This window comes from Pan troglodytes, chromosome 23 (assembly GCF_028858775.2).
Source record: "Pan troglodytes isolate AG18354 chromosome 23, NHGRI_mPanTro3-v2.0_pri, whole genome shotgun sequence".
In the NCBI taxonomy this organism is placed as follows: Eukaryota; Metazoa; Chordata; class Mammalia; order Primates; family Hominidae; genus Pan; species Pan troglodytes.
This window is the reverse complement of record NC_086016.1, coordinates 47,235,072-47,262,103: the sequence shown is the minus strand read 5'-3', so window position 1 is coordinate 47,262,103 and position 27,032 is coordinate 47,235,072. Positions and strand designations below refer to the sequence as shown.

At 51.2% G+C, this 27,032-nt stretch overlaps 1 long non-coding RNA gene across 1 annotated transcript; it reads left to right on the top strand.

Moving 5' to 3' along the window:
* The first annotated feature begins 640 nt into the window (after positions 1-640).
* LOC107970271 (uncharacterized) lies at positions 641-14,715 on the top strand. The gene is made up of 3 exons (XR_001712755.3): positions 641-973; positions 13,550-13,807; positions 14,476-14,715. It is a non-coding gene; the product is annotated as an uncharacterized LOC107970271 (long non-coding RNA).
* Positions 14,716-27,032: the final 12,317 nt, after the last annotated feature.

The following is a 27,032-nucleotide window of genomic DNA, read 5'->3' as shown; positions in this document are numbered from 1 at the left end:
ACTGAGCGTCTGTGGTCCCAGGCTCTAAGCAAAGGTGGGTGGGGGGACAGGACTTCCACCATCGATTATCTGAGTAAGCTGCGTGGGGCTCCCGGCTCCCATATTTATTCACCTGAAACCCACTCACCACGTGCTAGGATCGTGGGTGACCCAGCCCCATCCCGGCCGGGGGACTCACTGTCCACTGTCCCAGGAGAAGAATACAGAGTGACAGTGTGGCCAGGGGACCTGTAGGAGCCCAAGGGAGGTGCCTGGTTCAGCCTGAGGCTCGGGAAGGCTTGCTGGAGGCGGTGGTGCCTCGACTAGATCTTGAACGGGGAAGGTATGCCGCGTGTTCCCGGTGGAAGGAACAGTATGCACTACGTCGGGAGGTGAGAAGTGCAGGGGGTCGGGTTTGGGTGCAGCCGGGACCGCAAGGGTGGGCCGGGGCCGGGAGAGCAGGGTCCTGGCTGTGGAGCACTGCTTCGCCGCCCGGGGCCTGCCCCCGCCCCCGCCCCCGCCCCCGCCCCCGCCCCCGCCCCCGCCCCCGCCCCCGCCCCAGGCTCCGCCCCCACCTCCTCTCAGCCCCGCCCCGCTGGCGCGTGGAGCCTCGCGTTGGTGTCGGGCGCCCCCTGGCGGCGCAACGCGGGCGGTTCGGCCGGGGAGGGGGCGGTGCCGCGCCCACAGCAAGGCTGACTCCCCCAATTTCTATTAGCATCAGAAGAATGCCCTCTCAGGGGGAAGCAATTGTTTTCGCGTATAATTTCGACACATTTGCCATTATGGCAGCGCAGTCGCGAGATGCTTTTGCTTTAATTTATTATTATTTTTTTTATAATGGAGGGACGGTCCCGCCCAGGGTCTAGCGTTCAGGGCCCGCGGCCTCCACGATCCGGGTACGACCACAGGCGGGTGCCCACCCAACTCCATCCTGGCCTTCTTCGCCTCACTTCCAGGGGCTGCAGGGGACACCGAGCTCCTTTTCCTCTCAAAGGTGCAACAAAAACCCAGCGAGCACTGCTGCGTGCCCGGCGCTGCTAGGGACATCGGGAGAGGGCAGAAGCCTGTGCTCCCGGAGTCGCCTTTCAGCGGGGACGCAGTCAGCAAACCCACGGCGCTCTCCTGTGCTGGGAGAGACGAGGGCAGGAGATGGGGCGGGCGAGGGGGATGGGAGCGGGTGAGGAGTGAGGGGGGTGGGGGCGGGTGAGAGGTGAGGGGGGTGGGGGCGGGCCAGGGAGATAGGGGACGGGGAGGGGTGAGGGAAGCGGGTGAGGGGAGTGGGGCGGGTGACGGGGATGGGGGCGAGTGAGGGGTGAGCGGGTGGAGGCGGGGCTTGCGTCGGTGGCCTCACCAGAAGGGACTGTGCGGGGACCTGGAGGAGGGGACAGAGGGAGGTTGGGGAGACTGGGAAGATCTTCCAGGCAGAGGGAACCTCACCGGCGGCTGTCAGGAGGAGGGAGGGGAGAGGGCTGGGTGATGAGGTCAGCAAGGGGCAGGGGGTGGAGGATGGGGGGCGACGGGGCGGGGCCTGGCAGCCCAGGACGGTTTTGGAGCTCGGCGAAGGTCTGAGCGGAGGGGCAGGGGCAGCGGTTGGAAGGCTGCAGGCTGGCGGGGAGGGAGAGGGGGACGGGAAGCCCAGCAGTGGCGGGGCATGCATCCCCTCCCTTCCACCCCCTCTTTCGGACCCCCTCTCTCCTAGGCTCCCCCACTCAGCTCCCACAGATCCTCTTGCCCCAGGTCCTTCCTCTGTGTGCGGCAGAGGGAAGGACCATGCGTGGACATGGGCGGGAGGATCATTTGAGCCCAGGAGTTCAAGACCAGCCTGGGCAACATAGTGAGACCTCATCTCCACAAAAATAAAAGATTAGCTGGGTGTGGTGGCGCATGCCTGTAATCCCAGCTACTCGGGAGGCTGAGGCAGGAAGATTGCTTGAGCCCAGGAGTTCAAGGCTACAGTGAGCTATGATAGTGCCCCTGCACTCCAGCCTGGGTGGCAAAGCAAGACCCTGTCTCAAAATAAAATAATAAAATAAAATAAATCACACATATTTGAAGTATACAATTTGATGAGTTTTGAATATAGATGTATATTCTGTGACTCCATCACCACAGTAAGATAATGACCATTTCCGTCACTCCCAAAAGTGTGCCCCTGGCGGGGCCCGGTGGCTCACGCCTGTAATCCCAGCACTTTGGGAGGCTGAGGCAGATGGATCACCTAAGGTCAGGAGTTTGAAACCGGCCTGACCAAACATGGCGAAAACCCATCTCTACTAAAAATACAAAAATTAGCTGGTGTGGTGGCAGGTGCCTGTAATCCCAGCTACTTCGGAGACTGAGGCAGGAAAATCGCTTGAACGCCGGACGCAGAGGTTGCAGTGAGCCGAGATCGCACCACTGCACTCCAGCCTGGGTGACAGAGTGAGACTCCATCTCAAAAAAAAAGAAAAAAAGAAAAGAAAAGAAAAAGAAAAAGTATGTCCTTGTCCCTTTGTAATCCATTCCCTCTTCATCCCCCCTCCCCTCTCCTCCACCCCACCCCCATCCCACCCCCAAGCAACCACTGGTCTGCTTCTGTCACTATAGATGAGACTGAGATTTTCAGAATTTCATGTAAGTGGAATCATAACATGTGTTCTTTTTTGGTCTGGCTTCTTTCACTCAGCATAACTATTTTGGGGTTCATCCATTTTCTTAGATGCCATTAATAGTTCATTCCTTTTTATTGCCGAATAGTATCCAATTGTAGGATATGCAACTGGATATGCAGTTAGCTGATCCATTCACCTGTTAATGGGCGCTTTTAAAATTTTAGCTCTAGAGCTACTATGAACCTTCCTGTTCAAGTCTCCATGTGGACATGTGCTCTCATTTCAGTTGGATAAATACCTAAGAGTACAATGGCTGGGCCATGTGGCAGGCATGTGTTCAACTTTTTAAGAAACTGTCAAATTGTCTTTCAGTGGATATCCATTTACATTCCCACCAGCAGTGTGTGAGAATTCCAGTTCCTCCACATCCTCACCAACACTTAGTGTGTTCAGTCTTCTTCATTTTGGCCATTCTGGTATATGTATAGTGGTGTCTCACTGTGACATCTCATTCCCTAGGGAATCTTTTTTTTTTTTTTTTTTTTTTTTTTTGAGACAGAGTTTTGTTCTTGTTGCCCTGGCTGGAGTGCAATGGCGCAATCTTGGCTCACTGCAACCTCCGCCTCCTAGGTTCAAGTGATTCTCCTGCTTCAGCCTCCCGAGTAGCTGGGATTATAGGCATGCAGCATTACACCAGGCTAATTTCTGTATTATTATTATTATTATTTTGAGATGGAGTCTCACTCTGTTACCCAGGTTAGAGCGCAGTGGCGTGATCTCAGCTCACTGCAACCTCTGCCTTATGAGTTCAAGTGATTCTCCTGCCTCAGCCTCCCAAGTAGCTGGGATTACAGGCACCTGCCACTGCGCACAGCTAATTTTTGTATTTTTAGTAGAGACAGGGTTTCACCATCTTGGCCAGGCTGGTCTCGAACTCCTGACCTCGTGATCCACCTGCCTCGGCCTTCCAAAGTTCTGGGATTACAGGCATGAACCACTTCGCCCAGCCAATTTTTGTATTTTTAGTAGAGACAGGGTTTCACCATGTTGGATGGGCTGGTCTCAAACTCCTGACCTTGTGATCCTCCCGCATCGGCCTCCCAAAGTGCTGGGATTACAGGTGTGAGCCACTGCGCCCGGCCAGAACTCATGGTTTTGAACTTCTTTTCATTTTCGTCATCTGTATATCTTATTTGGTGAAAAGTTTATTCAAATTTTTTGCCCATTAAAAATAAAAAAAGAATGAGTTGTTATTGTTTACTATAAGAGTTTTTTTAATATTCTAGATCATGTATTTTTTTCTTCTTCTTCTTTTTTTTTTTGACAAGGTCTCATTCTGTTGCCCGGGCTGGAGTGCAGTGGCTCATTGCAGCCTCAACCTCCAGGGCTCGGGTGAACTTCCCACCACAGCCTCCTGGGTAGCTGGGACCACAGGCATGCACCACCACACCCGGCTAGTTTTTGTACTTTTTTGTAGATAACAGAGTTTCACCATATTGTCCAGATTGGTCTCAAACTCCTGAGCTCAAGTGATCTGCCTGCCTCTGCCTCTGAAAGCGCTGGGATTACAACGGGCGTGTACCACTGTGTCTGGCCTGATCATGCATTTTCAATGAAGGCAAAATTGCCCCCAATGGGAAAAAATTGGTTCTCGTGAAATGAAAAAATTGTGCTCTTTATGTACAAAGCACAATAAACGCACAATACATAAACGGGTACCTGTGTATTAAATTTCCATGGGGGTGATTAGGAAGGATTGTCTAAAAATATTCCTTGGATGAGGAAGGGAATGGAAAAAGGCTGAGAAAGTGTTCGAGATACAAGTCCTTTGTTGGATGTATGCTTTGCAAAAACCAAAAAATTTTAATTTGGATAAAGTCCAATTTATCAATTATCCCTTTTATAGTTTGTGCTTTTTGTGTGCTATTTCAGAAGCCTCTGTCTAACTCAAGGTTACTAAGATTTTCTGCTGTTTTCCTGTAAAAGTTTCACAGTTTTAACTCTTCCATTTAGGTCTGTGGTCCATTTTATAGACTCCCCCAAATTTATTTATTTATTTATTTATTTTGAGACGGAGTCTCGCTCTGTCACCCAGTCTGGGGTGTAGTGGTGTGATCTTGGCTCACTGCAAGCTCTACCTCCTGGGTTCAAGCCATTCTCCTGCCTCAGCCTCCTGAGTAGCTGGGATTACAGGTGAGCGCCACCACACCCGGCTAATTTTTGTATGTTTCGTAGAGATGGGGTTTCACCATGTTGGTTAGGCTAGTCTCAAACTCCTGACTTTGTGATCCACCCGCCTCAGCCTCCCAAAGTGTTGGGATTACAGGTGTGAGCCACTGCGCCCGGCCCCAAATTAATTTTTGTATGTAGTATGAAGTAAGTGTGGAAGTTCATTTTTTTATATATATATGGACGTCCAGTTGATCCAACACTTTTTGTGGAAACACTTTCCTTTCCCCACCGAATTGCTTCATCACTTTGGTCAAAAATCAGTTAATTTGGTCAGGCACTGTGGCTCACGCCTGTAATCCCAGCACTTTGGGAGGCCAAGGCAGGTGGATCACTTGAGGTCAGGAGTTCAAGACCAGCTTAGCCAACATGGTGAAACCCTGTCTCTACTAAAATTACAAAAATGAGCCAGGTATGGTGTGTGCCTGTAGTCCCAGCTACTTGGGAGGCTGAGGCAGGGAATCACTTGAACCCAAGAGGTTGCAGTGAGCCGAGATTGCACCATTGGACTCCAGCCTTGGCAAGAGAGCAAGAGACTCTCTCAAAAACAAACAAACAAAAACAAACAAAAAAATTCAGTTAACTACATATGTGTGAGTCCGTTTTGTAATATGCTGTGTGAACCAAAGAAAAACCCATTCATGGGCTGCCTGGTCTGGGCCCCGACTATTTTCTAACATTGACCTCCAGCACTGAGACCTCCTTGCTGGCCCCTGGCTAGGCACCTGCTGCCTCAGGCCTCAGCTCCAGCTCTGTCCTGGTCTAGAACCGTCTACCCTGAGATCGTCTCCTGTCAATGCCTCCTCCTCTGAGAGGGAGGCCCCTGCCATGGTGTTGCTCTGGTGATTTGGTTCCAGGAGAGCTTGGTGAGATCAGCAGGCGCCGGATTGTACAGGGACTTGCAGGCGGAGACAAGAATTGAGGTTTTATTCTGTGTGAGATGAGAACAGGAATGGCATGATCTGACTTTGGCTTTGGAAACGTGGCCCGGGCTGCTGTGTCGAGGTGGACTGTAGGGGGAGTGCGGAGGCAGGGTGGCTGCAGGAGGCTCCGGAAGCACGTGGCTCCTGCCGGCCACTGGCTCTGCCTGTAGTCCTTCATCAGAGCAATCCTTGGCCCTGAGAGCAGATGCTGCAGTGAGAAGGAAGGTCAGCCCTGGCCAGCCTTGCTCCGGGATCCCAGGGCATGGGATTCAGGAAAAATAGGGGCTTCCCTCCTCCACGTGCACCATGCCACCCCGCCCTCGGCTCCCACACCCTCGTGGGATGGCTCCAGGCCACTGTCCTGGCCCTTGACCCATTCGCTGCCCTCAAGGCTTGGGCTGCATTTGTGGAGCAGAAGAAGGAGCCCGGGGTGGAAGCCCTGAGGTTAAGTTCCAGTTCCTCTTCTTACCAGCTGGGTGACCTCCAGCGAGTCACTGGAGCCTGCAGAATCTCATTTGAGAAGTTGGATAAGATCTCTGCCCCCACCGCCCAGGCCCCAGGGGAGCTGTGCAGACTGACTCTCTTCTGAAGAGTCCCTTGGAAATGTTTTGGCGGTGGCAAGAGAAAGAGCTTTACTTGTTCTTCAGAAAGACTTGCCGGAGTCAGACACTGAGGACTCCAGAGCATCTGGAGGAAGCCCAAGGGCCACCTCCCCTGAGAAGCCTTCCTTCGCCAGCCTGAATAAAATGGACCTCTATACACACACCTGTCTCAGTGGTGGCAGTGGCAGGCCATCTGGAGCGGCTGCTGCTGTCACACCAGCTGCAGCAGGGAGGCACGGCTGGGGCTGCATGTTCCATGGAACTGGCAGGAGCTGGGGACAGGCAGGAGCCTCTCCCATTCTGAGTCGGGGTGGCAGCTCCCTGCGTGCCGCTGCAGCTGCCCAAGCCACGGCTGTGGACCCAGGCATCCCTGTGCTCTCGGAGCCCGGGAGCAGGTGGGAACCCCACCCTCCCAGGTGCAGCTGCGGCCGCCCAAACCACAGCTGCAGACCCGGGCCTCCTGCTCCACGGAGCAGGCTGGAGTCCTGCCCCACATCCCACATAGCTGCACCGGCCCTAACTGCGGCTGCGGCCCAGGCATCCCTGCACTCTTGGGGGCCCTGGAAGGCCCCCCTGCCCTCACAGGCTTGGAAATGCCCGCTCCCACTGCCTGGCTTCTCCTTGCTGTCGGCACCTGCTCTGATCTTGGGGCAAAATTGGGGCCGAGCCTGGGTTTTGTCACAGCCCAGCCAGGTATGCACACACTCGGGGCAGTGCTGACATGCCAGCCCCCTGCTGTCTCAGCCCCCTCCAGATTTTGGGCACTGATGAGCATAGGAGTGAAGCTGAGGAGGAACTGAGGGCAGCTTGGCACTGGCCTGCAGACGCCCCTTGGTACCTATAGCCTGGGCGCCATGAATGGCAGCAGGAGGCAGACAGGTTTCTGGGCAGAAGGGGGTGAGTCCCTGGTGAGGCCCACCTTCAGGCCAGGGAGGCCCTGAAGGCTGGGGGCCAGGCTGTCAGTGCCGTGGACTGGAGTGTGAACTTGTGTTGCCTTTTCTGGGCCTGCCCATGGCCGCCCATGTACCAGTCAGCATGAACTTCCCCCTCTCTGAGGCTCACAGAAGCCCCAGGCTCAGCCAGAGCTGAGCAGACGTCGGATGACCAGCTGTAGTGAGGAACTGCCCCATCTTGCTCACCCTCTTGTTTCCGTACCTCATTCTTCCTGAGTGGAGGACAAGAACTTGGGACCCACTGAATAAGGCTAAAAGAGCTATAACACAAACAGGGCTGAGACATGCCCCTTGCTGGCCGCGTTGCAGGGGAAGAGAAGGAAGGAAGAGCTGCAGCCCTTTGGGGAGCCCAGATCGGGGAGTCTCCCAAGCCAGGGCTGTGACGCCCTCTTTGGGTCCCTGTGGTTTCTGGCATCTCCAAGCTTCTGAGAGCCACTGTGTTCCCCAGTGCCAGCTGTGGAAGCTGCTTGCAGTTCGCCTGGTCCAGCTGTAGCCTCGCAGAGAGCTGGGGCCCATGCTGGCACCTGGAGCTGCCCGCCCCACTGCAGTAGCTGGCGTGTCTGACTCTGCAGTAGCCAGACCTCACGCTTGCTTACACGCCCGTCACCACCCCACGCAGTCTCCCTTGGTAGACATGGGATCCAGGCCGATAGTGTGAGCCGAGTGCAGTCTGCTAGGACAAGTGGGCAGAATGAGCCCAGTGGGCCCAAGCAAAACTCAGACAAAGATGCCACTGGCCACAGAGGTTTCTGCCCAGAAAAGCGACACCCCAAAGATTCCATAACATCAGCACCTGACGCCGCTTACATCTGTACACGCACCTGTCTCTGCACCTGGCTGCTCTGACGTCTGTACACACACCTGTCCCTTCCTTGTTTCTTCAATCATAGGGCAGCCTGCCAAGCCATGAACCACTGATATCTCAGGCTGTGGGGAGCACTTGGTGTCCCCGGAACCCAGCCATCAAGGGCCTGCCCTGAGGAGGCAGGCAACGATGAAAGAGGGGAGAATGAATGAATGATGTCTCTGTGTGCTGAGTCTTGAGGAAAACGGACCATGAAAACCATTCCTGTATTGAAAGTGCTAGAGGCTTCCAGGCAGGACCACAAGGAATGTGTGCACAGCCCCATGGGGAATCACGACCCCCATGACCCCCGCTTTGCTGAGAAGGGAACTGAGACTCACAGAGGCTGAGCCGCTTCACCCAGCGAGGGGCTGGTGGAGCTGGGATTCTAGCCCCGCGTGTGGCTCTCCCCACTTCCTCGTGGCTCTCAGTATCCAGGAGGAATGAGGGGCCCCCTTCTCCTACTGATGAGGAAACTGAGGCCCAGGGTATGTGGGGACCTGCCTATCGCTGAGCATGCCAGGAGACAAGTCGGGCCTGCAGCCCACATCCTTGTTCTGAAGCCTCCCCCAACCCCTTTCTTTTTTTTTTTTTTTTGAGACAAAGTCTCACTCTGTCACCCAGGCTGGAGTGCCGTGGCGCGATCTTGGCTCACTGCAACCTCTGCCTCCTGGGTTCAAGCGATTCTCCTGCCTCAGCCTCCCAAGTGCTGGGATTACAGGTGCCTGCCACCACACCCGGCTAACTTTTGTATTTTTAGGAGAGACAGGGTTTCACTATGTTGGCCAGGCTGGTCTTGAACTCCTGACCTCAGGTGATCCGCCCACTTTGGCCTCCCAAAGTGCTGGAATTACAGGCGTGAGCCACTGCACCCAGCCCCAAGGCCCCTCTTCCTGTAGCCCTCACTTCCCCTGGTGTTCCCCCCACCTTTGCCCTTCCTCCCTCTATCCTAGACCTGGTGGTTCCCGTGCAGCTTCAGTCAGCACCTATAAGGGAGAACGAGCACATTCTTGCTTCTTCTTTTTGTTTTGTTTTGTTTTTTGAGACAGGGTCTCACTCTGTTGCCCAGGCTGGAGTGCAATGGCGTGATCACGGCTCACTGCAGCCTCAACCTCCCAGGCTCGAGCAATCCTCCTAGCTCAGCTTCCCGAGTAGCTGGAACCACAGGCACGTGCCACCATGCCTGGCTAATTTTTGTGTTTTTTTGTGGAGACGGGGGTCTTTCCATGTTGCCCAGGCTGGTCTTGAACTCCTGGGCTCAAGTGATTTACCTGCCTTGGGCTCCCAAAGTGCTGGGATTATAGGCGTAAGCCACCTTGCTCGGCTACATTCTTGCTTCTTAAAGAGACAGTGCTCTCTGTCGCTCCTGTCCTGTCCTTTCTGTCTATGGCCCACAGCAGCCAGGAAAGCCAGGTGTCCTAGAGGGAACTCTGGGCAGTGACCTCAGGGATCCCTATAGTTACTGTCCCCCCAATGCCCACCAGGGCAGCAGTTCTCCCACAGCTGGCCCTGTCCCCCTGGGGGCCATGCTGTTCTATCATTGTCTTCCCTCTTGCCAGCAGGGACTTGCAAAGCCCTCAGACGGTGGTACAGTGACACAGTTCTCCTCCTCATCCTGGCTCACTCGTGCATTTGCTAACTCAGCATATGTTCATGGAGCACCTACTATGTGTCAGCTCTGGGCTAGGTATGGGACTATACTGGTGAGCAGACAGACACACTCCACTCCTAGGGCCGCAGGCCATGGGGGAGTGAGAGAGCAATAGAGCCGTCACACCCACAAATCAAATTGGGTGCTGTGAGGGGAAGGAGGGGGTTCAGGGCAGGAACAGGGTTCTAAGGAGTCAGATAAGACAGGAGTAGGGTCTGGTTCAGGGATTCCTGGGGGCCGCCCTGGGGAAATGATGGCTGAACTGGATGGGAGGATGAGAAGGTGCAAAGAACATTCCAGGAGGAGCAAACAGCAAAGAAGGTCTCATGTCTGGAAGGATGATGGCCTGTTGAGAAGCCAAAAGGCTATGAGGCAGGAGGGCAGGAGTGAGGGACAGGGGCCCAGGGGCCTGGAGGTCCTGCCTTCTTCAGGCTGGGGCTCGGCCTGTATCCCAGGGTGAGGGAAACCACTAACTGCTAAGCAGGAAAGTGACATGTTCAAGTTTGGATTCTGGAAAGATCACCCTAACCTTGATTCAACACCCAGCTATAAAGGATGTTATAGAGACTGGGCACGGTGGCTCACACCTATAATCCCAGCACTTTGGGAAGCCAAGGCGGGCAGATCACCTGAGGTCAGGAGTTCGGGACCAGCCTGGCCAACATGGTGAAACCCCATCTCTACTAAAAATACACAAATTAGCCGGGTGTGGTGGCAGGCGCCTGTAATCCCAGCTACTCGGGAGGCTGAGACAGGAGAATGGCTTGAACCTGGGAGGTGGAGGTTGCAGTGAGCAGAGATTCTGCCACTGCATTCCCAGCCTGGGCAATAGGGTGAGACTCCATCTCAAACAAACAAACAAACGAACGAACACACACAAAAACAAGAATTTTTTAGAGACAATAAGGGAAATTTGAATGTGACTGGGATTTAGAAGGAACTAGATTATTGGTAGTTTCATTCATTGTGATGATGGTATTGCGGTTATGGAAAAAAATGTCCACCTAAAAAAGTCAATGCATTTACTGAAGCATTTGGGTGTGAATGAGCATCATATCTAAAATTAACTTTAAAATATTTTTAACAAGATGAGCTGGGCTTGGTGGCTCACACCTGTAATTCCAGCACTTTGGGAGGCCAAGCAGGTGGATCACCTGAGGTCAGGAGTTCGAGACCAGCCTGACCAACATGGTGAAACCCCATCTCTACTAAAAATACAAAAAATTAGCCAGACATGGTGGCATGCTCCTGTAGTCCCAGCTACTCAGGAGGCTGAGGCACGAGAATTGCTTGAACCCAGGGGGCAGAAGTTGCAGTGAGCCGAGATCAAAACACTGCACTCCAGCCCGGGTGGCAGAGCGAGACTCTGTTTCAAAAACAAGCAAACAAACAAACAAAAATATTTCTAACAAAACAAATGGAGAAAATATGGCAAGATATTAATAACTGAAATCTAGGGGATGGATATAAAAATTTTCTATTATATACTTCACTCTACTTTTGGATTTATTTGAAATATTTCATATTAAAAAGAAAAAATTAATAACAAAGAAAGAAGAAAAGATAGGTCAATGATATACAGACAGACAAATAGATCTCCCTGGTTTTTGGGTAGAAGGTGGGTTGGAGGGGCCAGGCCTCCTAAGTTGGGAGACCCCATGGGTTAGTCCATTTTGCATTGCTATAAAGAAATACCTGAGACTAAGTTATAAGGAAAAGAGGTTTATTTTAGCTCATGGTTCTGCAGGCTGTAGAAGCATGACACCAGCATCTGGTAAGCTTCGGTGGGGCCTCAGGAAGCTTCCAATCATGGCAGAAGGCAAAGAGGGAGCAAGTGCATCACGCAATGAGACAGCAAGAGGGGTGGGAGGGGCCACATGCTTTTTTGTTTTGTTTTGTTTTGAGGCAGAGTCTCACTCTGTTGCCCAGGCTGGAGTGCAGTGGAGCCATCTCGGCTCACTGCAACCTCCGCCTCCCAGGTTCAAGTGATTCTCCTGCCTCAGCCTCCTGAGTAGCTGGGACTACAGGTGCCTGCCACCACGCCTGGCTGATTTTTGTATTTTTAGTAGAGACAGGATTTCACTATGTTGGCCAGGCTGGTCTCGAACTCCTGACCTCAGGTGATCTGCCCATCTCACCCTCCGAAAGTGCCAGGATTACAGTCATGAAGCACCACGCCCAGCATGCCACACGCTTTTAAACAACCAGATCTTGCGTGAACTCATTGCCACTTATTACCATGATGAGGACACATGCCATTCATGAGTGGTCCGCCCCCATGACCCAAACACCCCCCACCAGTCCTCGCCTCCAACATTAGTAGTCACATTTTAACATGAGATTTGGAGGGGACAAACATCCCAGCCATATCGCCCCACGAAGAGGATGTTCGTGGTAGGTGAATTCTAAAATGACCACCGGTGACCATGTCCTTGTGTCATCTTCTCTGCTTGAGTATGGGTGAGACTTGTAGATATGATGGAATATCACTCCTGTCATTATGTTACATTATTTGGCAAAAGAGAAACTTGCAAGTGTGATTCAGGTCCCTCACAGTTGAATTGATGAAAAGGGAGATTGTCCTGGGTAGGCCTGACCTAATCAGGTGATCTCTTGAAAGGGGACTCTTAAAGACAGGGTAAGTCAGAGAGATGTGCTTCTGCTGGCCTGAAGAAGGAACTAGAGGATTAGTGTTAGTTTCATTAGGTGTGATGATGGTATTGTAGTTATGGAGAAAAAATGTCCATTTTAAAAAGTTCAGTTGGGCGTGGTGGCTCACACCTGCAATCCCAGCACTTTGGGAGGCCAAGGTGTGTGGATCACCTGAGGTCAGGAGTTTGAGACCAGCCTGGCCAACATGGTAAAACCTTATCTCTACTAAAAATACAAACAAAATTATCCGGGCATGGTGGCAGGCACCTGTAACCCCAGCTACTTGGGAGGCTGAGGCAGGAGAATTGCTTGAACCCGGGAGGTAGAGGTTGCAGTAAGCCGAGATCATGCCATTGCACTCTAGCCTTGGTGACAGAAAGGGACTCCATCTCAAACACACACACACACACACACACACACACACACACACACACACACTCCAAGGGGCTGGGCACAGTGTCTCATGCCTGTAATCCCAAAACTTCAGGAGGCAGAGCCAAGAGGATCACTTGAACCCAGGAGTTTGAGACCAGCCTGGGCAACATAGTGAGACCTTGTTTCTATTTTTAAAAAATAATAAATAAATAAAAATAAAGGCCAAGCACAGTGGCTCACACCTGTAATCCTAGCACTTCGGGAGGCCAAGGTGCATGCATTGCTTGAGCCCAGGAGTTCAAGACCAGCCTCACCAACATAGCAAGCCACCGTCTTTACCAAAAAAAGATACAAAAATTAGCTGGGCATGGTGGTGTGCACCTGTGGTCCCAGCTAGTTGGAAGGCTGAGGTAGGGGGATTGCTTGAGCCCAGGAAGTTGAAGCTACAGTGAGCTGATATCATACCACTGCACTCCAGCCTGGACAACAGAGCGAGACCCTGTCTAAAAAAAAAAAAAGTCAAGGAAGCCTCCGTGAGTTCTCTAGCTGCAAGGAAATGAATTCTGCCAACAACTACATGATCTGGGAAAAGGGCTCCAAGTCTCAGGTAAGACCTCAGCCTTGGCCAATACCAGGATTTTAGCCTTGGGTTGCCCTGAGCAGAGAACCCAGATATGGTGAGCCTGAGCCTACCAACCAATAACACGGTGAGCTGACAAAGCACTTAGTTTGTGATAATTTTTTATGCAGGAATAGAAAACAAATACGCTGTTAAAAGAGTTCAATCAGAAGAACTCGTGACAGTGGGGATGGTGTGAAGCAGATGGACCTGAGAATACTTAGAAGATGAAATCACCAGATGGATGAGAGCTGAGAGCAAAGGAGGGGGCGTCTGGAAAGAAATGGAGAGGGAGAGCCTGCAGGAGGATGAGATCTGGGGGACACATTGAGGTGTCCCTTCAGGCATTTCTATGAACTTCTTGAACTTTCAGCTGGGCACAGGAAAAGGTAAGGGCTGAAGGTCAAGCAGATGTGGGGAGTGGTTGGTGTGTGATGGAGTTTGGTGCCATGGGAGGGAGGAGCTTGGCCCAGGATGGACCCCCAAGGACCTGACTCCAAAGAAGCCTGGAGGGACTGATTCCTGGGTCCTAAAAGCTGGGTGTTATGGTTTGAGTGTGTCTTGTGCTGGACACTTAATCCCCAATGCAACAGTGTTGAGAGGTGGGGCCTTTAAGAGGTGATTGGGTCATGGTGGCTCTTCCCTCACAAATGTATTAATGTCATTATTATGGAGTGGGAGTGGGTTTGTTACTGTTGAAGTGGCATCCTTATAAAGGATAAACTTGGCCTCCTTTCTCTTGCACACTTGAGTGCTCTTTTGCCCTTCTACCTTCTGCCATGTGAGGACACAGCAAGAAGGCCCCCACCAGATGCTGGCACCTTGGTTTTGGACTTCACAGCCTGTAGGACTGCGAGAAACAAATTTCTCTTCTTTATAAATTACCCAGTCTTCTGTTATAGCAGCACAAAACAGACCAAAACACCAGGGAGGGGAGAGGGCTCAGGGTGAGGGGCAATTCAGTGCTGGCTGCATGTCACACAGGCCACCAAGGCCTGCCACTGTGACTGCTTCATTATCTCTGGATTTGGTCTCCTCCCCTTCTTCATTCCCACAGCAACACTCCAGCCTGGGTCTCCCGGCCTCTCCTGCAAACCCCTGCAAACTCAGGGCAGCTCTGGGAAGGCAGGAACCGCATCTGACTCACCCTCTTGTCAGGCCCTGTGTGGACGCTGGTGACAAAGTCACAGATATTACCAGTATATCTGTGGCCTGTAGCCTACAGTCATAATGAAAGGCATGCCAAATTTCCATTCAACATTAGTAAAAATAAAGGTGTTATTTTCTTCCCATCCAAGTTCACAGATCTCCTGAATTCTGTCCACAGACTTCTACTCAGGATGAAGGGCCCAAGCTCTGTGCCACGATGAGGCATGGATTGGTGCACTTCGTGAACAGAACAGCATGGCCAGAAGGGAAGAAAATGTCAGCAAGCAGCAGCAGCAGAATCAGCAGGGCTGTTATGGGGGGGTGCAGACAGGACATATTGGGCTTCAGCAGGAAGACAGTGCCTGCTGACAGCCAGCCCACACTCGGAGAGGGCCCATGTGAGAGGCCTGAGCTGAGAGTGAGGGCGAATGGGCATTCTAGGCTGAGGGCAGCACACATGTGACCTCAGGCTGGTCCCTGCCTCTCTGGCTTTTGTCCCTTCAATGTGAAATGGACAGGCTGGACCAGAGGCCTCCTAGGGCCCTACCAGGGCTCACCCTCTACTGCCCGTCCCACTTTCATCTCTGGTAGGGAGGGCCCAGCAGCCAACGTACCATTGGGACTCCCCCGTTTGTTAAGTGAGGGCTCATGGTGGTCTCTGTTTCAGTCATAACCCACTGATGAGTGTTAACTGCATCATTTTATTATTAGTGTTATTATTATTATTTTAACACGGAGTCTCACTCTGTCGCTCAGGCTGGAGTGCAATGGCGTGTCTCTGCTTACTGCAACCTCCGCCTCCTGGGTTCAAGCGATTCTCCTGCCTCAGCCTCCTGAGTAGTTGGGATTACAGGCACGTGCCACCATGCCTGGCTAATTTTTGTATTTTAGTATAGATGGGGTTTCACCACGTTGGCCAGGCTGGTCCCGCACTCACCTCAGGTGATCTGCTCGCCTCGGGCTCCCAAAGTGGTGGGATTACAGGTGTGAGCCACCGTGCGCGGCCCAAACTGCACCATTTTGTAAGCCCCCCGCCATTTCACAGGCCTTGGTCAAAGTGAAATATTCCACAGGGGTTCAGGTGGTGACAAACATCCTCCCTGACTGCCTGACTTTCTTATCATACCCTGCCAGGCAAAGACCCAGCTGAAGAAGCATCACTGTCACATTCTGTGGAAACAAGGGCCAAACTGCCTCAACATGGCATGTTATTAACTTTCTTTTTTGTTTTTTGAGACAGAGTCTTGCTTTGTTGCCCAGGATGGAGTGCAGTGGTGCTATCTCGGCTCACTGCAACATCTACCTCCCAGGTTCAAGTGCTTCTCCTGTCTCAGCCTCTCGAGTAGCTAGGATTACAGGTGCCTGCCACCATGCCCAGCTAATTTTTGTATTTTTAGTAGAGACAGGGTTTCACTATGTTGGCCAGGCTGGTCTCGAACTCCTGACCTTGTGATCCACCCACCTCGGCCTCCTAAAGTGCTGGGATTACAGGTGTGAGCCACCGCGCCCAGCCTGCTATGAACATTTTTCCAGGCAGCAGGCCATGCCCCCCAGACCCCTCCTGCCCAGGCCTATACGTACTCCAGCCTATAAGTGGCAGTGGCCACTGGCATCAAGCTGGTCCCCACCTCCGCAGGGCTGATGCTGGACATAAATGCCTGTGTTTGCTGTAGAGCCGCATCCCCACCCCCCACCTCTCTCTCTCTCTCTCTCTCTCTCTCTGTGTGTGTGTGTGTGTGTGTGTGTGTGTGTGTGTGTGTCTCTTCCTTTAACCCTTGCCTTTCCTTCAAAACCTAACAATAAGTAAGGGCCAGAAACCCCTCTCAGCTGGCTTCAGCAGGAAAGGGGGTGTATTGGCTCCGCAACTGAAAGACTGGGCTTCACTTTTCATCTCTCGGCCCTGTTCTCCTGTGTGTGGGCTCCATTCTCAGCCAGGGTCGCCCTACCAAGATGGCTGCTGGAAAGATGGCGGCTGGCAGCTGTCCTCTTAGTGGCCCTACTGCAAAGACATCCAGACTCCTGGGATTGGCCCTGACTGGACCATCCCTGGACTATCACTATGGCGAGGGAGATGCTCTGATTTAATGGGCCAGACCTGGCTCAGCTCTCGTGAACTGAAATGGGCACAGGGTGGGTCCCAGAGGAAAAACCCCATCATGAGAAGAGGACAGAACAGATGCTGTACTAGCAAAAGTGGTGGAAGAGGCTGCAGCAGTGAGTTGAAGTTTGTCCCCCACTTCCTGCAAAATGAGATGTCTACCTGTGAATGCGAGTGACCTTATTTGGAAAGAAAATCTTTGCAGATGTGATTAAGCTCAGTCTCTTGAGGTGACAGCATCCTGGATTCACAGTGGTTCACTTCAATGTCAAGTGAACTTTTTTTTTTTTTTGGTGGGGGACAGTCTTGCTTTGTCGCCCAGGCTGGAGTGCAGTGGCGCAATCTCGGCTCACTGTAAACCCCGCCTCCTGGGTTCAAACGATTCTCCTGCCTCAGCCTCCCGAACAGCTGGGATTACAGGCACCTGCCACCATGCCCAGCTAATTTTTGTATTTTTAGTAGAGACAGCATTTCACCCTGTTGGCCAGGCCGGTCTCGAACCCCTGACCTCAGGTGATCTGCCTGCCGTGGCCTCCCAAAGTGCTGGAATTATAGCTGTGAGCCTGTACAGGTGTGAGCCTGAACTTTTTTTTTTTTTTTTGAGAAGGAGTCTCACTCTGTCACCCAGGCTGGAGTGCGGTGGCACGATCTTGGCTCACTGCAACCTCCGCCTCCCAGGATCAAGCGATTTCTTCTGCCTCAGTCTCCTGAGTAGCTGGGATTATAGGCGTGCACCACCATACCCAGCTAATTTTTTGTATTTTTAGTAGAGACGGGGTTTCACCATCATGGCCAAGCTGGTTTCAAACTCCTGCCCTCAAGTGATCCACCCGCCTTGGTCTCCCAAAGTGTTAGGATTACAGGCGTGAGCCACCGCACCTGGCCAAGCCTGAACTTTTAAGAGCAGCAGGGGAGACTGAGTCGCAGTGACACAGAGGAGGAGGCCATGTGAAGAGATGGAGGCAGAAATTGGAGTGGTGCAGCCGCAAGCCAAGGAGTGCCTGGAGCCACCAGAAGCTGCAAGAGGCAGGACGCCTCCTCCCCTGGAGCCTCTGGAGGCAGCACAGCCCCATGGATGCCTTGGTTTCTGACTTCTGGCTTCTAGAACTGTGAGAGAATAAATGTCTGTTGGCTTAAGCCAGCAGTTTGTAGTGACTGGTTACGGCAGCCACAGGAAACTGACACTCACCCAGCTCACGTTTCTAATTTTTTTTTTTTTTTTGAGGCAGAATCTCACTCTGCTGCCCAGGCTGGAGTGCAGTGGAGCCACCTCGGTTCACTGCAACCTCCGCCTCCCAGGTTCAAGTGATTCTCCTGCCTCAGCCTCCTGAGTAGCTGGGACTACAGGTGTGCACGCCTACACCTGGCTAATTTTTGTATTTTTAGTAGAGACGGGGTTTCACTATGTTGGCCAGGCTGGTCTTGAACTCCTGACCTCAGGTGATCCGCATGCCTCAGCCTCCCAAAGTGCTGGGATTATAAATGTGAGCCACTGTGCCCAGCCTCGGCTCATGTTTCTGAAGCACCATAAATACTCCCTGGTCATGACTCCCAGGATTGAAGGTCTATACAACGGCCTCGGGCTTCCAAATGTGCCCAAACTTCCCATCCAGCCCTTATCCGTGGCTCCCATGATGCACCACTGCTCCATCGCCCACGTAGGAAAGGGCAGCACTGGGTGGGAACAGGTGTGGGCTCTTCACTAAGTAGGCGCTAAACACATCAACATAACTGAAGTGAGGCCAGATATCCAAGTACAGTCACCGCCTTCTTCTCAGCGCTTACCACGGGCACAACCCCCTGGCTTCATGGCCTTGAGTAAGCCACTCGGCATCTCCACTCCCTGCAAAATGTTGTCAAAAGGTGAGCCTCAATGTTCTTACCTATAAAATGGGGATGATAACAGTACAATCCAGGCCATGTGCAGTGGCTCACGCCTGTCATCCCAGCACTTTGGAGGTGGATGCAGGCAGATTGCTTGAGCCCAGGAGTTTGAGACCAGCCTGGGCAATATGGTGTGACCCTGTCTCTACTAAAAATACAAAAATCTGCCTGGTGTAGGGGTGTGAGCCCGTTGTCCCAGCTCCTCGGGGGGGTGCTGAGGTGGGAGGATCACTTGAGCCTGGGAGGCAGAGGTTGCAGTGAGCTGTGGACTGCACTCCAGCATGGGCGACAGAGTGAGACACTGTCTCAAAAACAAAAGCAAGGCCGGGTGCGGTGGCTCACGCCTGTAATCGCAGCACTTTGGGAGGTGGGTGGATCACGAGGTCAGGAGATTGAGACCATCCTGGCTAACACAGTGAAACCCCATCTGTACTAAAAATACAAAAAATTAGCCGGGCGTGGTGGCACGTGCCTGTAGTCCCAGCTACTTGGGAGGCTGAGGCAGGAGAATCACTTGAACCCAGGAGGCGGAGGTTGCAGTGAGCCAAGATTGCGCCACTGCACTCCAGCCTGGGCGACAGAGCGAGACGCCGTCTCTAACAAAAACAAAACCCAAAAATACCCAGTACAATCCTGCAGTTAATTTAGGGGGATTAAAGGGGGATTAAAGAGACCTCAGCATACCACTGAGTGTTATTAAGAAGTGCTGTCTTTTCCCTTCTCTGGAGACGCTATCCCTCCAAGTGAGCAATGAGTTGTTAATTTTTCTTCTTTCTTTCTTTCTTTTTTTTTAGATGGAATCTCGCTCTGTTGCCCCAGGCTGGAGTGCAATGGCGCCATCTTGGCTCACTGCAACCTCTGCCTTCCAGGTTCAGGTGATTCCCATGCTTCAGCCTCCCAAGTAGCTGGGATTACAAGCGCCCACCACCATGCCTGGATAATTTTTGTATTTTTAGTAGTGACAGGGTTTCACTATGTTGGCCAGGCTGGTCTTGAACTCCTGACCTCAGGTGATCCACTCCCCCTCAGCCTCCCAAAGAGCTGGGATTACAGGCGTGAGTCACTGCACCTGGCCTAATTTTCTTCTTTCATCAATAGTTACCTTCCACGTGTGGGCCACACCATCCATGTGGGCTGGAGGACGGAGCCATTTCCAGGCATTTGTTGGCCTGAGTCACTCTAGCTTTCAGAGGCTCAGCCTATATTATCTGCAACATGAATGCACCCTTATCAAAATGTTTCCCCTAAAAAATTCTGAAAAGATTTCAGGCCAGGCACAGCGGCTCATGCCTGTAATCCCAGCACTTTGGGAGGCCGAGGCGGGTGGATCACAAGGTCAGGAGATCGAGACCATCCTGACTAACACAGTGAAACCCAGTCTCTACTAAAAATACAAAAAAAAAAAAAAAATAGCCAGGTGTGGTGGCAGGCGCCTGTAATCTACTAGGGAGGCTGAGGAAGGAGAATGGCGTGAACCTGGGAGGCGGAGCTTGCAGTGAGCTGAGATAGCGCCACTGCACTCCAGCCTGGGTGACAGAGTGAGACTCCATCTCAAAAAAAAAAAAAAAATCTGAAAAGATTTCTATAATTTTGCCTTTGAATTTTGTTGGCTACATGACTCTGCCTTTGCTAATCTTGGAGAAGATACATAACCTCTGTATGCCTCGGTTTCCTCATGCTTAAAACAGGAATAATGATGGCTCTTAAGTCATAGAATTCAGTGTGTTGACATATGTAAATTCATAACACCACGCCCAGCAGAGGTAAGTCCTGAATACACGTTTGCCAAATAAACTAAAATACCAGTAACTTTCAGTTTCTGATTTCTTGTCGACCATCTGGCACTCTCAGAATTCTTGCTACGTGAGAAAATCTAACCCACAAAGAGTTTTCAAATGTAGTAAAACTTTCATAAATACCAAATCGAAAAGATGACATAATCTTCCATCTTGTAGGTATTTAATGAAATGTCTATTAATTTTAATTTTGCCATTTTATTTTTGCATTTTACAGTAGTACACAATGTTAATTATTAACACAGTGTTCATCGCCCCTCAAAATTCTGTGAGCTCCAGCCCTGTGAGCCTAACCAATAACATAGCATCAGCAGGGGCAGAGGTCACACAGATGCCTCCAAGGGGGCTTATTCTGAGATGCCCAAATGGAGGCAATGACCAGACCTATTGCCCAGTCCCACCTGGCTCTGCTCACCAAAGCTGTGGGGGTGGGGAGATGCCAGGGAGCTGTGCTAGCAGAAGTCAAAAGGTTCTGTCCAGAGACAGGTAGGTCAGGTTCACCTGGATCACAGCCATGACCAGGCAGGAGGCAGAGGGTGCCAAGGCTGTGTGTTCATGGACAAGGGAACATCTTCTGAACTGGAGCCTCAGGGGGCAGGAAAAGGGGAGCAGGCTCTCCAGCTCTCCCTGCCCTGGCCCACCCTACCTGTTCTCCCATGATGTTGGGGCTGGAAAGGCCCAAGGGGATATCTAGTTTAGCCTCCTTCTCATTGACAGATGGAGCAGGGCTTTGGAGCAGAAGGGATCTGCCTGTTTCAGGCTGCGCTGGTTTCAGGTGCCCCTGCCCTGGAGCACCCTGCATCTCCACTCCACTTCCCAGCAATGAAGCTGTCCTGTGTTGCATGACATAGGTTTTCTTCCTTCAAAACAGCATTCCAGGGCTGCGCGCGGTGGCTCATGCCTATAATTAATCCCAGCACTTTGGGAGACGGAGGTGGGTGGATCACTTGAGGTCAGGAGTTCGATACCAGCCTGGCCAACATGGTGAAACCCCGTCTCTACTAAAAACACACACAAATTAGCCAAGTGTGGTGGCACACGTCTGTAATCCCAGCTACTTGGGAGGCTGAGGCAGGAGAATCACTTGAACCTGGGAGGCGGAGGTTGCAGTAAGCCGAGATTGCACCATTGCCCTCCAGCCTCAGTGACAAGAGCAAAACTCCATCTCAAAAACAAAACAAAACAAAAGAAAAAACACAGCATTCCAGGGCTGGGTGTCTGTAATCAATCTTAGCACTTTGGGAGATGGAGGTGGACAGATCACTTGAGGTCAGGAGTTCGAGACCAGCCTGGGTAACATGGCAGAACCCCACATCTCTACAAAAATACAAAAAAATTAGCCAGGCATGGTGTCACATGCCTGTACTCCCAGCTACTTGGGAGGCTGAGGCAGGGGGATAACCTGAGCTGGGGAGATGGAGGCTGTGGTGAGCTGTGATCATGCCACTGTGCTCCAGCCTGGGTGACACAGTGAGACCCGGTTTCAAAACAACAACAACAACTTAGCATTCCACACTCTGCTTTCCAGTGGACCTTCCCACCTTAAACCAGAAAAGGAATGAGTTAATACCAGAGTGTACACTGATATCTCTTCCTTCGTGGCTACAGGAGGGTTGGAATCCTGGCTCAGTTCTGATTTGTTGTGTGATTTTTTTTTTTTTTTTTTTATGGAGTTTCCCTCTGTCGCCCATTTAAAGTGCAGTGGTGTGATCTCGGCTCACTGCAACCTCTGCCTCCTGGGTTCAAGTGTTTCTCCTGCCTCGGCCTCCTGAGCAACCGGGATTACAGGCGTGCGCCAACACACCCAGCTAATTTTTGTATTTCTAGTAGAGACAGAGTTTTGTTTCTTTTCTTTTCTTTTTCTTTCTTTTTTTTTTTTTTTTTTTTTTGAGATGGAGTCTTGCTGTGTTGCCCAGGCTGGTGCAATGGCGTGATCTCGGCTCACTGCAACCTCCACCTCCTGGGTTCCAGTGATTCTCCTCCCTCAGCCTCCCAAGTAGCTAGGATTACAGGTGCCCGCTACCACGTTGGACTAATTTTTTTGTATTTTTAGTAGAGACAGGGTTCCGTCATGTTGGCCAGGCTGGTCTTGAACTCCTGACCTCAGGTGATCCACCCACCTCAGCCTCCTAAAGTGCTGGGATTACAGGCATGAGCCACCGTGCCCAGCCCAGAGACGGGGTTTCACCATGTTGGCCAGGCTGGTCTTGAATTCCTGACCTCAGGTGATCTGCCTGCCTCAGACTCCCAAAGTGCAGGAATTACGGGCATGTGCCACCACGCCCGGCCCGCCGTGTGATTTTGAGCATGACTCAACCTCTCTGGGTTTCGCTTGCCCCCACTAACATATGAAGAAAAAACACTGGCTGCCTCTTCCGGGGCTCAGGAGTTCTAGTTGTCCACATCCATGAAGCTCTGGGCATACGGCAGGGCCTCAGGAAATATTAGTATGTATCTCCCCACCCCCAATCCCATCAGGTGCTTCCTCTTTCAAAGTGTCTTCTGAATCCTTTATTCTCACCAAGGTGTCATGCCTAATAATAATTTTAAGGCTACTCCCTCCAGGGGAATTTTAGCAGGGATCTGTTAAAAAAAAAAAAAAGCTGATCGCTTATGGTAGAATTTCTGACAACATCTGAGAATGAGAAAATATTTTGTGTGGAGTTAGGTTAGGTGGGGGTGTTGGGGTGGTGCAATGGTGTGGAAGGGAGGAAAGGAGGCAACTGAACCTTTTCAAGTAGTGCCTCTATCTTTGTAGCAGGTGAGAAAAGGCCCGTATTAGAGGGGCTGCTGCAGTCTAGGCCTGGGGATGATGGCTGGGTTTCATCTGTTTTCCAGATGAGAAGCAGGGATTCCCAGCAAAGGAGAACCATGAGTCACAGGGAAAAGTCTGGCCGGAAGCTGCTGACACACATTCTCACAGGACCATGGCAAGTATGTTAATGATTTACAAGGGTGGATGGGAGAGCCCTGGAACCTGGCCTTCGGAACATGAGCTCATGGACCTGACATTGGAGCTGTTTATACCTAACGTGACTGGGAATTAGTTATCTTTTCTTCTTGGGGACCAAGGAGAAAAGATGAAGAGCTGGAGTTTAATAACAGTCTTGCAGAACGTTAAGGCCAAGAGCGATCTCAGAGATCAGCCAGTCCCACCACCTCCTATACAGACTGTGACGTGAACTGAGGCTTAGACAGGAGAGGGTGGTGGCCAGGGCCTCGAAGCTGATCTGGCAAGTCTCTGGGCCTGTCAGTCACTTAAAACACGGCGGGGGAGATCTAAAGAAGCTTTTGTGGCAGGACATGATGGCTCACACTTGTAATCCCAGCACTTTGGGAGACCGAGGCAGGTGTATCACTTGAGGCTAGGAGTTCAAGACCAGCCTGGCCAACGTGGTGAAACCCCATCTCTACTAAAAATACAAAAATTAGCCCCACATTGTGGCGGGCGCCTGTAATCCCAGCTACTCAGGAGGCTAAGGCAGGGGAGTTGCTTGAACCTGGGAGGCGGAGGTTGCAGTGAGCTGAGATTGCGTTACTGTACTCCAGCCTGGGTGACAGAGCAAGACTCTGTCTCAAAAAAAAAAACAACAACAAGTTTTTGTTCTTAACACTGTCTGGCAGCTGGGCGCAGTGGCTCACACCTGTAATCCCAGCACTTTGGGAGGCAGAGGCGGGCGGATCACGAGGTCAGGAGATCGAGACCATCCTGGCTAACACAGTGAAACCCTGTCTCTACTAAAAATACAAAAAATTAGCTGGGCGTGGTGGCGGGCGCCTGTAGTCCCAGCTACTCAGGAGGCTGAGACAGGAGAATGGCGTGAACCCAGGAGGCAGAGCTTGCAGTGAGCCGAGATTGCGCCACTGCACTCCAGCCTGGGCCACAGAGCAAAACTTGGTCTCAAAAAAAACAAAAAACAAAGCAAAAAAAAACACTGTCTGGCTCTTTGAATAAGATCAGCCCCAAGCATTTGGAGATAAAAAGGTGTGCTGTCGGACATTTTTAGAGGGATGGCATTAGGCAAACCCCAGGCAGGAACTCTGAAAAATGAAGCAAGACTGACCTATTAAAGCAATTGGATTGTGGTTGTTTTTTCTTTCTGCTAAATTTTGCTTGATTGTTGTTCTAAGTGTTTGCAAAATAAACCTCAGGGATAGAAGCGCTTAGGTGGAGAGCTGACACAATGCCCACATCTCAGGCTTGCCCATGTATTGGTATCACTGCTATAATAATTACTACAACGTTATTGCCTTAACGCATTTCCAGTTCTGTAGGTTAGAAGTTCAACTGGGGTCTTGCTGAGCTAAAGTCAAGGTGCAGGCAGGGCTGTGTCATGTCTGGGGGCATCTGTAGGAGAATCTGTTTCCTTGCCTCTTCCAGCTTCCGGAAGCTGCCTGCATGCCTTGTCTTGTGGCCCCTTCCTCCCTCTTCAGTGCCAGCAACATTGCATTTACCTGACCATTCTTGTGTTGTCACATCTCTTTTTGACCACAGCCAGGAAATGTTCCCTGATTTTAAGAATTTATGTGATGAGATTGGGGCCACTTGGATAACCCAGGATAGTCTCCCTATCTCAGTGTCTGTACTCTTAGGCCCCATGTGGCAGCTAATGCCTGTAATCCCGGCACTTTGGGAGCCCGAGGTGGGCAGATCACTTGAGGTCAGGAGTTCGAGACCAGCCTGGCCAACATGGTGAAACCCTGTCTCTACCAAAAAATACAAAAAATAGCCGGGTGTGGTGGCACCCACCCTTAGTCCCAGCTACTCAGGAGGTTGAGGTGGGAGGATGGATTGAGCTGGGGAGGTGGAGGTTGCAGTGAGCTAAGATTGTGCCACTGCACTCCAGCCTGGGCAACTGAGTGAGACCCTGTCTCAAAAACAAACAAACAAACAAATCACATCAGTAAAGTCCATTTTGCCAGGTAAGGCAACATATTCACAGGAATTAGGGTGTGGGCATTTTTGGGGCCATTATTCTGCCTACATACTTTCAATTCTATTTTATATTCTGAATATTTGTATACAGAAAAGTGCATAAATAATTACAAAATGCCAGCTTTATATATATATAACATATATATTACATACATATATTACACATACATAACATATATAACATATATGTTATATATAATACATATATGTATTACATATATAAAATACATATATGTATTACATATATAAAATACATATATGTATTACATATATTTTATATATAACATATATAATATATATAACATATATATTACATATATCTATATATATATATTTTTTGAGACCAGGTCTCACTCTGTTGCCTAGGCTGGAGTGCAGTGGTGTGATCGCGGCTCACTGCAGCCTCGACTTCCCCGCCTCAAGCAATCCTCCCACCTCAGCCTCCTGAGTAGCTGGGACCACAGATGCGTGTCATCACACCTGGCTAATTTTTTTTTTTTTTTTGTAAAGATGAGGTCTTGCTATGTTGGCCAGGCTGGTCTCAAACTCCTGGGCCTAAGCCAGCCTCCCTCCTGCCTTGGCCTCCCAAAGTGCTGCGGTTACAGGTTTGAACCACAGCACATGGCCTTTTGATTTTCTAACTTTTTTTTTTTTTTTTGAGATGGAGTCCCACTCTGTTGCCCAGGTTGGAGTGCAGTGGCACAATTTCGGCTCACTGAAACCTCTGCCTCCCAGGTTCGAGCGATTCTCCTGCGTCAGCCTCCGGAATAGCTGGGACTACAGATGTGTGCCATTACGCCCACCTAATTTTTGTATTTTTAGTAGAGATGGGGTTTCGCCATGTTGGCCAGGCTGGTCTCGAACTCCCGACCTCAGGTGATCTGCCCGCCTCGGCCCCCCAAAGTGCTGGGATTACAGGCGTGAGCCACCATGCCCAGCTGTGCAGCCTTTTAATTTTCATAAACTGACCACACCCGTGTAACCAGCCCCCAGATCAATAAAGTGAACATGCTCTGTAGCCCCAGAAGTCCTGCTCCTGCCCTCTTCCCATGCACAGTGTAATTTAGCATTTGTTGACATCAGAAAATTCTGTGTATATGTGAGGTCAGGAGTTCAAGACCAGCCTGACCAACATGGAGAAACCCCATCTCCATGAAATTAGCCGGGCGTGGTGGCACATGCCTGTAATCCCAGCTACTTGGGAGGCTGAGGCAAGAGAATTGCTTGAACCTGGGAGGTGGAGGTTGCGGTGAGGCGAGATTGCGCCATTGTACTCCAGCCTGGGCAACAAGAGCGAAACTCCGCCTCAAAAAAAAAAAAAAAAAGAAAGAAAATTCTGTGTATAGGTAATACCTGGAGTATTATTGAAATACAAAGGAGAGAGCCCAAGCGATGTTTGTTTATTCATTCATTCAGCAGATATTTTTCTGGCACCAGTCCTGGGCTGGGTGCCACAGGAAGTGGGATGAATTGGTTCAATGCTGGTCATATGACACAGAATACACGGAGGCAACTGTGTGCAGGAGGGTGGGGTGGGGAAAGGGGGTTTGTGAAGCAAATAAGAACACAATGCATTGGCCAAGCGTAACCAGGCAATGTGGGTCCCAAAGGCAACTACGGTTGCGGAGCAGAAAGGATTTCAGGCCATGGGAACACTGTGGGCAAAGGCATGGCAGTGGGAACAGGCAGGGGGTGCTGTGGGGTTTGGGGAGGCAAAGAGGGATGTGACTATTGGACTTGACAGCCTTGGA